Source organism: Gymnoscopelus microlampas (assembly GCF_963454915.1).
Source record: "Gymnoscopelus microlampas genome assembly, chromosome: 22".
Taxonomy (NCBI): domain Eukaryota; kingdom Metazoa; phylum Chordata; class Actinopteri; order Myctophiformes; family Myctophidae; genus Gymnoscopelus; species Gymnoscopelus microlampas.
The window spans coordinates 14722213-14732212 of record NC_139959.1 but is presented as its reverse complement, the minus strand read 5'-3'; the positions used below and the strand labels follow the sequence as shown (position 1 = coordinate 14732212).

Below are 10000 nucleotides of genomic sequence, written 5' to 3'. Positions count from 1 at the left end.
GATGATTTTCCTGGTCACAAGGTTTCTTTTCCTGTAATATTTAAGGCCCCCAGTCCCGGGCTAGTAGATTAAGTCAAAACAGGACTGTATACATTACATAAGGATGACCCCGCCCCACCCCCATTAAAGTTTTAGCTTTAAGCAGCAACAACCGTTTCATAGCGGGGAGCCCATTTCTCAGTTACCAGTCCCATAGTGGTGAAGTATTACCTCGGAGCCCAAGGGATACTATGAATTTTACATGTGCTGTCAGGGTCGCCAGCCCCCCACCCACTCGCTCCCATAGCGGCTAGTGCAATTTGTCAGGCTCTAGTGTTTCTGCGCCCGTCCCGTCTGTCTGTGTGTCGTGCTGTGTGCTCCAGTGTCGTTGTCTGTCCGCCTTCAGCGCAGACTCTTCAGTCACGGCATGAAATCACCCACCACCGAGCCTCTCTGAACCCCTGATTCATGTACAGTTAGTGTAAAATCTGCCCCCGGGGACTCTGGAATAGAGAGATCGGGGGTTAAAGTGGAGGTACTGTAGAGAGTGGGGGCGGGGGGGGGCAAGGTAGTCGGAGGCCTCGGTGTCTGGATGAGTGTCTGCTCCACCTGGGGGGTGGGGGCCAAACCAGTAGGGGTCCCGAGGCGTCTAGAGGCCTTTTTAAACACATACTGTACTGTGCAGACGTACAGCGGATGTCACATGCGCGTGCCCGTGAACTCATACACACACATTATGTTGCCAGACGCTTACACATTGAAACGATAAGCAAACCACTAACACTCCCTTTCACTCCATTTAACTTCTCTCTCTTCCTGTCACTCACTGTCACTGTCACTCTCTCTCTCTTTCGGTCTACCTCTCAATCCACCCCCCCCCCCTCCCCTCCTGCTCAATTTCCCTCTCACACTCTTTCTCCCCCTGCTCCTCTACTCCCGACCCTCCCTCCCTCCCTCCTCTCCCTCTCTCTGACTCTCTCTTTCTCTCTCTTTCTCTCTCTTTCTTTCTGTTTCTCTCTCTGTCTCTCTCTCTCTCTCTCAGTGAATGTGATCCCACTGACCCAGTGCTTTCCCTCTGTGTCCTGCTTTAGACTGACCTCGCAGGAGAGGAAATGTTTTGTTTGATACTTAAGTGTGAAGAGAGCTGCGGCCGGTCTGCCAAGTCTCATTAGTCACCACCATGTTGCTGCTGCTTCACATGAAGCAAAGCCGCCAAGGAGGAGGAGAAACTGAGCAAAAAAAAATACGAGAGAGAGAGAGAGTGGAAGGGAGAAAGAGAAAGAAAATGTTTGTGCTGCCGCAGACAGACGAGTGACTGAGAGATTCCAAACGCAGTCATCGTGATCAAAGTTAATTGGCTGCAATTGGCTGGTTAAATATTTCCTTATGCTATGGCCATGTTGAATCCAGTGTGGCTGCACTTTATTTAATAGACGTGCCCCAATCATTTGAAAAAATGGCAGTTTGTGACAACGCTTAAATGTGGTTTTGCTCAACATCTGTCCCGTGTTTTGATTTCTTTTCATGTGTGATGAAACCGTTCGCAGATGAATTGGCAGCTCAGACTGCTTATAAAATTATTTGAACGTGTGATGCATAGTTTTCTTCTTCTGCTCTATCTCAGTAACGGAATCATTACATTTCGTTTTGACACTTAAAAGCCCGGCACATTTTTTTCCCTCCTCCAGCCTAAACTAGAATAGCTTGCGGACTAAAATAGCATATCTGCGGTCTGCAGCAAGAATGCTTTTATAATGTCCAATGTAAAGATCCTTCTGCAAAAGTCACCGCAATTGTCATGAAATATCACTGTGTGCAGAGGATGAGGGACAGGCCCTATGCAGCCATATTGATCCCACCTATTTAGCCGCGCTGGGCTAGTGTGTGAGTGTTAAGTGTTACTTCTCAGCGAAGCCTGACCAGTTGTGTTTCCTTTTGGCTGATTTACAGTCCTCCATCTCAGATAGGGCTAAATAGAGTCCAAACTATAAATACCAAGGCCAGCAGCAGTTATGTATTTAAGCATGTGCAGAAATGCATATGGTCCATCTAATTTAGTCTAAAGCCATAAAGGGACACCCCAGAGGCTGTGCAGAAACACAGGTGCAGTGTTAGTGGCCTAGCGGTGTGTGAATATTGCCATGGAGGTCTTAGCACTCTGTTGTTCCACCAACCGTTGCAGAAGTATAAAAAAAAAGTGCATAAAATACAGGCCCTTACTTCTTTACAACTTGGCTATGGTGGTGGTGGTGGAGGAGGAGGTATCCTTTACTCATTTGCTTCTATGGTGACTGGGGGATTTTCTAGTTAAATTGATCCAGACCAAACAATTGAAAACACACTGCTGTTACTGTTGTTTACAGGATCTCTAAACATCACAATCAGCCGGATATATTGATTGTGCTCCGCCTGGCTATGCCAGAAAGAATGCTAGAATGCTAGTTATACAGGGGTTAGCATACACACACACACACGCGTGAATGTGCGAGTGAATGGAGGTTGGACCGTGTTGATAGAGCTGGTGAGTGACGATTCAGAGGAAAGTCATAAAAAGAAAGAGGGCATGCCGAAGGGGTCATCAGGGATCAGTTTCACCTCTCTCTCTCTCTCTCTCTCTCTCTCTCTCTCTCTCTCTCTCTCTCTCTCTCTCTCTCTCTCTCTCTCTTACTCTCTTTATCGCTGTCTACCTCTCTTTCTCGCTTGCGCTGTCTACCTCTCATGCTCTCTCTCTTCATATCACCTCTCTCTTTCTTCTTCCACTCCGCGTTAAACGTTAGATACTTGGTGAAGGTGGGCCATGGAAACACTGCACCGCCCCAATAGACTGCTTCCTCTCTGCCCACTCACAATGCACGGGAAAGCAGAAGCCAGGCTATTGATCGCTCCCACACAACCCATTTGGCACTCAGTGTCTCAGATAAGACTGTACAGGAGAGGTGTAGTATTGTATGTACAGTACAATCTGTTTTTATCATCAAAAAATGCTCTCCCGCAAGAAGGATGTATTACGAAAGTAATTGAGGGCAATATGATCCGTATCGATTCGACGTCCACTGTATTAATTTGCCCTGATAGAAGAAGTTACATTTCTTTGTCTTTGCGTAGGAAATACATACGTATATAATCAGATATGTTATACAAATTCCAAAATCTTGATAACTTTTGAATTGGCCACATGCATGTGCTCCAATAGCGAACCCCATGCAATGCGGCCCAATAATTAAAACATTTGTTTCTGAGTTCTCTCAGTGGAGATAAATGATAAACTTGGATTTGTCATTCAATAAAAATGATACACGTCCAGCCTTATTCTGCCTCCACACAGGTCCATCTGTTGGAAACATTTATTGCAGTGCATTTTATTATTCATTGGCCATCGTTTATGTTTCTCTGAGGGGCTTATTTATTTGAAGTGACACACAGGGGTTGAAGGTGGAGCTAATTGACGGTTTGGCGTGATGTGCATAATGAAGCCCTCTGAGAGAGAGGGCTCACCGTGAAGCCTGACAGCTCTGCTGTGACACGGGGTGTGAGTTTACTGTAGGTGCGCTGCCCCGCCCGCGCCAAGCCGCTATGTGGGAACCAGGGGCCCCTTTCTTGAACTGGCCGAGCCCCCCCCCCCCCGTGCTCCCCTCTCAGTGGGGTACGGGGGCTATTCCTCTGCCCCCTGCACCCCACCGCACCCCCCCCCAGTCCCTGGGTGAGAAAACAACCCTCCCTGTCTGGAGGATAAAGGGCAAGGGGGCAAACCACTCACAGGGAGAGAGAGAGAGAGAGAGAGAGTAGAGGGACGGAGTGAGAGAGAGAGTAGAGGTAGAGAGGGAGAGAGAGTAGAGGTAGAGAGGGAGAAAGTGAGAGAGAGAAAGAGGCCTCTGAAGGTGGGAACATTTCAAATTAGTCCACCGATACCGCCTGCACGATGCACAGTCTCACACATGCTCCCAGTATGTTTAGCTACATACAATTCAGACACAGATATTCTCTCTCACTCTCTTCAACGCTTTTCTTTCTTTCTCTCTCTCACACACACACACACGCTCGCACTCACACGCACGCGCGCGCGCACACACACACACACACACACACACGCGCACGCACATATAATGCACACGCATACACATGCAGTACCTGTGTGGAGCCAACCCTGTGACACTGCAAACTCTGCTGGCTTTTATAGGCCCCAGCCTGCAGTCATGGGGTTGAAACCTCCTCTGTCACTCTCACCCAGGGGCTGCCTGTTAATGAGAGATGCTATGAAACGCGCAGTTACATTTAGCTCGCTGCTGGAATGGCCCTCCAGAGTCCCTTAGCGTGGAGGCGTTCTGTTGTTTTTACATCCCGCTACAGAATGTCAAGCTGCAGCCCTTGCCGTTCCAATAAGCTTGTTAAGCTTTATTTAGCATTTCTAGTGTTGTGTTGGTGTTTTTTTTAGAAGAGTTATATGTGTGACATGGTGCCAGTTAGGTTGTTGTATATAATTTTTCATATAAGTCATATCAGTCAGGTATTACATCAATTCACATGGCCATTGTGTGGATATATGCCGTATATATATATATATATATATCATTTTTACTTATTTTTTCTATTAAATGACAAACAGCACCACTGAGATTTCTTGCAATATCTGCAATTTACTGTCTATAGTTCAGCATTGTTATCTTTAATTACTGTTGCAAAAAAAGGAAACAGCCTCAGAAGACCGAGGGAATATTTGTTATATTTCTGTCACAGGGGTTACTGTAAATCTGCATGGATTGATGTGGCTATTTTTCATGTTTCATTCGTCGCCTGGCTTGGTGCAGCAGTTCTGCCATGCTGCTCGACATTAGCCCGTCAAGTCCCTGAGGCGGCAGGAAAGACTAAAGAGAGAAAGTGGAGGTTTTCAAAGCCCGCCTGTCTGTCCTCTCTCAACAGCCCCCTCCCTATCCCTCACCAGCACTAACCCCCAGCCTAGCACAGCAGATCCCATGCAGCACCAATGGGGGTTGAGGTTAGATGGAAAATATAACCTTTCTAACTGCGTGATGACAAACGATGGCATTTTCAGAATAGATTTCTTGTCCTGTATTAAAGAGGTAAACACTAGACACAGCACCTGTGCGGTGTGTGACTGCTCGTTGTAGAGGGGAAAGACCACCAGACACTTGTGGGATTTGTCTAGACAAAACGACTCGCTCGGCAGAAATAGTTAGTGTACGGCTATAGGTTTGTTGAGTGGGGAAAAATGCTGAAATGTTTGAGATTTGATATCGTACTTAATGCTGCTCTCCTTGAGGTTTGGTTTGGGGCTGCAGTGCCAGAAAATAGTTTGCAAAATAGTTTTCAGCGAGAGGCAGTTCATCCATCATTTATAACCAATTCATACTTTTTCACTGACTACCTACGTTGAGCCTTCTCAGTTATATCCAAAAAGCTTAGCGAAGCAATCTGTGATATAGACCAAATGTCTGAATCGGAACACTTTCTCTCCCATGCTACATATATCCCTCCCTCCTTTGTCCGTCCGTCCATCCTTCCAACGCCACCCTGCCCCGCCCCCCACCCCCACCCCCATCGTGTGAATTTGTGTAAAAACCAGCATGGGCTCCGCTATACCTGTGCTTTGTTTAGCACCGCTGTTTGAATTCCGTGACTGTTCAAGCACAGATTTGTGGATTGGAATGAAGTGGGTTCGAAGAGACTCCCCCTTTGTTCACCACATCCTGTGGCTGACCCAGGTAATCACCCTCCTCTCCTCCTCACCTCGCTCCCCCCCCCAAACCCCCCCCCCCCCCCAGAGACAGGCGTACCTGCGGTGGGAACAGGGAGGGAAGTTGCTGGGGGTCACAGACCACGGGGGTTGGTCGGGGCGGGAGGGCGACAGGCTCTGCCAGTCGAGGGGCAGCATTGAGAACCTGCGAACCATGGATGAGTCTTTTTCACATGGAATTAGCTTGTAGGGCCACAAGGAATGCTCTGATGATGGCTGTTATCGCTCACACTGCGTTTTTTGTCCACCACCCCCCTCCACCACACACACTCACACACACACACACACACACACACACACACACACACACACACACACACACACACACACACACACACACACACACACACACACACACACACACACACACACACACACACACACACACACACACACACACACACACACACACACACACACACACACACACACACACACATACACACACACAGCTCACTTCACCTGTGGAGAAGATGAGAGAGGGACAGAGAGAGAGAGGCGAGATGATAAATGACTGTCTCTTGGATTCCCGTGGCAGCAGCGGGGCTCAAGGTTCAGTTATCCTGCAAAGTCATTTTATAGTATGTTTTGGTAATACACGTTGCTGAGCAAGCAAGCCCTTTTACACACAGCCTCCCCCCCTCCCTCCCTCTGTCTCTGAGTGTTGAAGTCACCACTCTGAGCCCTTCCCAGGGCTACAGGAAGACTCAGGCCGTCATCGCTGATTGCTTAACGACAGATGCCAGAGGAACAAAGAAGGCTCTGATAGCTTCCCCTCAAATGAAAAGGTTTCAGCGGACATGGGGAAAGATGAACAGAGAGCGCGCGCGCGAGCAAGAGAGAAAGAGAAAGAAAGAATGGTAGAGAAAGATCCAGGGTGAATTGAAATGTTTATTTTCTGTTTGTTGGGTTTCCTCTTGAAGTCCGGTCTGTTCTTTGCGCACAGTAGCCTCCTGTCTTTCATTGTGCTGCTTTGTTTCTCTCCTATTGAGGATAAGGACTGTTTGACGGTTTAATGAACTTAGAGAAAAGAGGCTGGGGTGTGTGTGTGTGTGTGTGTGTGTGTGTGTGTGTGTGTGTGTGTGTGTGTGTGTGTGGGGGCGGGGGGTCACTGATGAATTTAACAGAAAGACAAAGTGTTTGCATAAGGAGTAATTGCAATGGATTCTGGTGGAGGGTCTTCACTCCTCCGTACAGTAGGAACATCTGGTGTGAGTTAGTGGTGATTGTAGGTTTTTTACGGAGACCACTGTTTGCTTGGTGAGGGGAGAGCCGGGGGATTCAATGGAAAAGAGAAGTTCAAAAAGTTCCTGGAATTTCTCAAATTGCCACAATGTGCCACCAAGTTGGGAGCTTGTCATTCAACTGTCATGGATGTATAAAAAGGAATGATGTGCTATTTATATGCAGCATTCATCTCTCGAAGGGGACGCAGTAGGAACCAACAATGAGACGTTAATTCTCATTGCAAATCTCTTTGAAGATCGTCCACCAGTCAGTTACTTCATTCTTACCTTGATTATTTGTATTCCATCTTTCACTGCGCTCTCTACGCAGTTACTTACTGTACCATCCATCATAACTGTATAGCTGGAGAAAAAAAAAGGTGTCGGAGCATTTAAATGGCCCCACCCTGTTATTAAATCCAGAGAACATGTCTGTCTGTCATGTGAGTCTTCCAGTGAGTCAGTGAGTGGCATTCACTCCCCGCCGCCTTTCTTTCCATCCAGTCTAACATAACTGCATAGTCAGTATCTTTAACAGCATTTTTCCATGCTTTGCATCCACTACTTTCTTCCAGTGAGTCTCTCATTGTTCTACACCAGTGGTTTTCAAACGTTTTGTGCCCAACACACACCAATGGGCAAGTCAAAATCTCAAGACACACCTGAATTCATAGCAAACAGAGCCGACCTACAAGCTCACACAACCCCTCAATTTTACATTACATTCCAGCCTATATAGCTCACACGTGATTTTTGTCCACACTGCCCCCATGGCCAGAACAGGGATGCCAGTTTTAAAGTGGTTATAATTTGCTTAAGGGTATATCATTTGTTTCTGTAATGAGTTTTGTTTTCTGTAATGAAAATTGAAATTAAAAAGTACTTTTTTGTATTGTTAGTAAAATATTGCAATAATAATGTGGTTGTCAGAAAATCCCCACGCACACCTGGTCTTGTCTCAGGGCACACCGTTTGGGACCCACTGGTCTATAATGTCAGCTACATTCCCTTTCTTTACATTCAGTATACTATCGGACTACACTACTGTACTTAATTGGCCTTAAGCTGCGGCATCCGTAGTCGTTAGCTTCCACGGTGTTTACGAGGCCTTCAGAAGCAGCTCCTAACAAGTTTGTGTGAGGGTTACTGTAAGACATTAGCCACAGCCACCTCCTCCATTAGCTTTATCCCAGTCCTCCCAGTGAGCCAGTGCAGAGGTTTATGCCAGCCCCAGCTGGGAGCAGTAATTGTCAGAGGGCTGCACATTCTTCCGACCCCCCCCCCCCACCCCCCAAAACCTCTTCCTGGGGGTCCAGGGCCCCAAAACACAACTGTTAATTGAGTGTCGTAATATCCTCCGAATTAAAAGGCTATGTAAACACAGCACAGATGACAGGGTAAGGGGCTGAGAAAGACACACACACACACACACACACACACACACACACACACACACACACACACACGCACACACACGCTTGCGCGCGCACACACACACACACACACACACACACACACACACACACACACACACACACACACACACACACACACACACACACACACACACACACACACACACACACACATACACATTCATTGTAGAAAACAGCAGCTGGGTGATTTGAACCTAAAGCCCTTGTGTTTTTACCCCTGTGAGAGGCTTTTGTGTGTTTCTACTCATTGTACATTCATTGAGGTTTTGTATTGTTTATTAGCTTTGTGGATTTGGGCAAGTCCATGAAAAATCATTCATGCTCAGGCAGCAGTTATGATAATAACATCAATTAGACTTAATTACTGAGACACTTTTATGCGTGTCGGGTCATGTTTGAGTTTCAGGGTCTGGCATTCAAAATAGCTCCCTAATTAACATTCTGAATAATATTAGTTCTCAGATATCTGTTTTAGTCCAACTTGGCTGTCAAGCGTTGAAAGAAGCACACATTGCGCGGCTAGTGAAAAGATGACAGGCCATTGTTGTCTAACAAGGTACCGAAGGACAGCATACAATTAGGCAGCAAAGTACCAATTGAGCGGAGCCTAATAGGACTGTGCCATAGTCAAAGGTGTGCCAGGGGCTTTTGCAGTTGGCTGATTGTGTCTAATACATCTCCAGGTAATTGGTAGATAATAGATGCATTCCACTCACTTGCACCAGAATGAGTCCCTGAATGGAGGCTTTATTAGGTACTGAACCCAGGGTGCTGTTTTCAGTTTTCTTGAACAAACAGACGTGCCTCCACTAATTAAGGAATTAAACACACCCTTATTTTGTGTGTGCCGTAGTTTCGTTATGAGGCTAAGATGTGTTTGATCTGCATTGTTTTTTTTTAAATAACGTGCACATTTCTGCGACGCGACAGTATAATTTCACTTAAGATCTCTATTTGGTGGGCGCAAATCCTTAGATTCAGTGGTTTGGGGCAAATTGGTGGTCTGATGGACTATTAAAGAACCGTTTGGAAAGAGATTAGGCAAACTGAGTTGGGAGGCCCCCGCCTGCACCACCATGTCTCCAATTGGCAGTCTATCTCCTGGAACGCAGGGGCTCAGAGCTTACTCCATGTGAGGTCACATTTGGACTCCCCCTCCTCTCCCACCCCCATATCCACCTCTCTACCTCCTCCCCTCCTCCCCTTATCGGTGTGCTGGAGCTAGGGAGAGGAGGGGAGGGGAGAGGGGTCAGGGGGTCAAAGTCTTTTCCTCTTTGGATCTCGGAGCTTGCTGGGAGAGGCTTGGCGAGAGAATGGCTGCATTAGAACAGGGGTTGGGGGTCAAGATTTTAATTCTGTTAAAGAACAGCTGGTTTGAGTTTCTCCTCACGTCGCCTCCCCGCCGTCCCCCACCCTTCCCCTTTCCCCACAAATCCAGGGAGATGAAAAATTTGTTCAGAGGGGAACCAGTAAAATAAAAAAGGTTTACAGTCTAAAGCCCTTACCCTTACCCCTGCTCTAGCATTAGGGAGGAATGCAATAACGTCAGCATTTTGGCCGGAGCGAGATTGACTTAAAACAAGGAAGTCCTTTCTGTGTTTTGGTGT

General features: G+C 47.0%; 1 protein-coding gene across 10 annotated transcripts in view; it reads left to right on the top strand.

The window, feature by feature from the left end:
* eya1 (EYA transcriptional coactivator and phosphatase 1) overlaps window positions 1–10000 on the top strand; it is a 77938-nt gene that overhangs the window by 58370 nt on the left and 9568 nt on the right. The window lies entirely within an intron of this gene.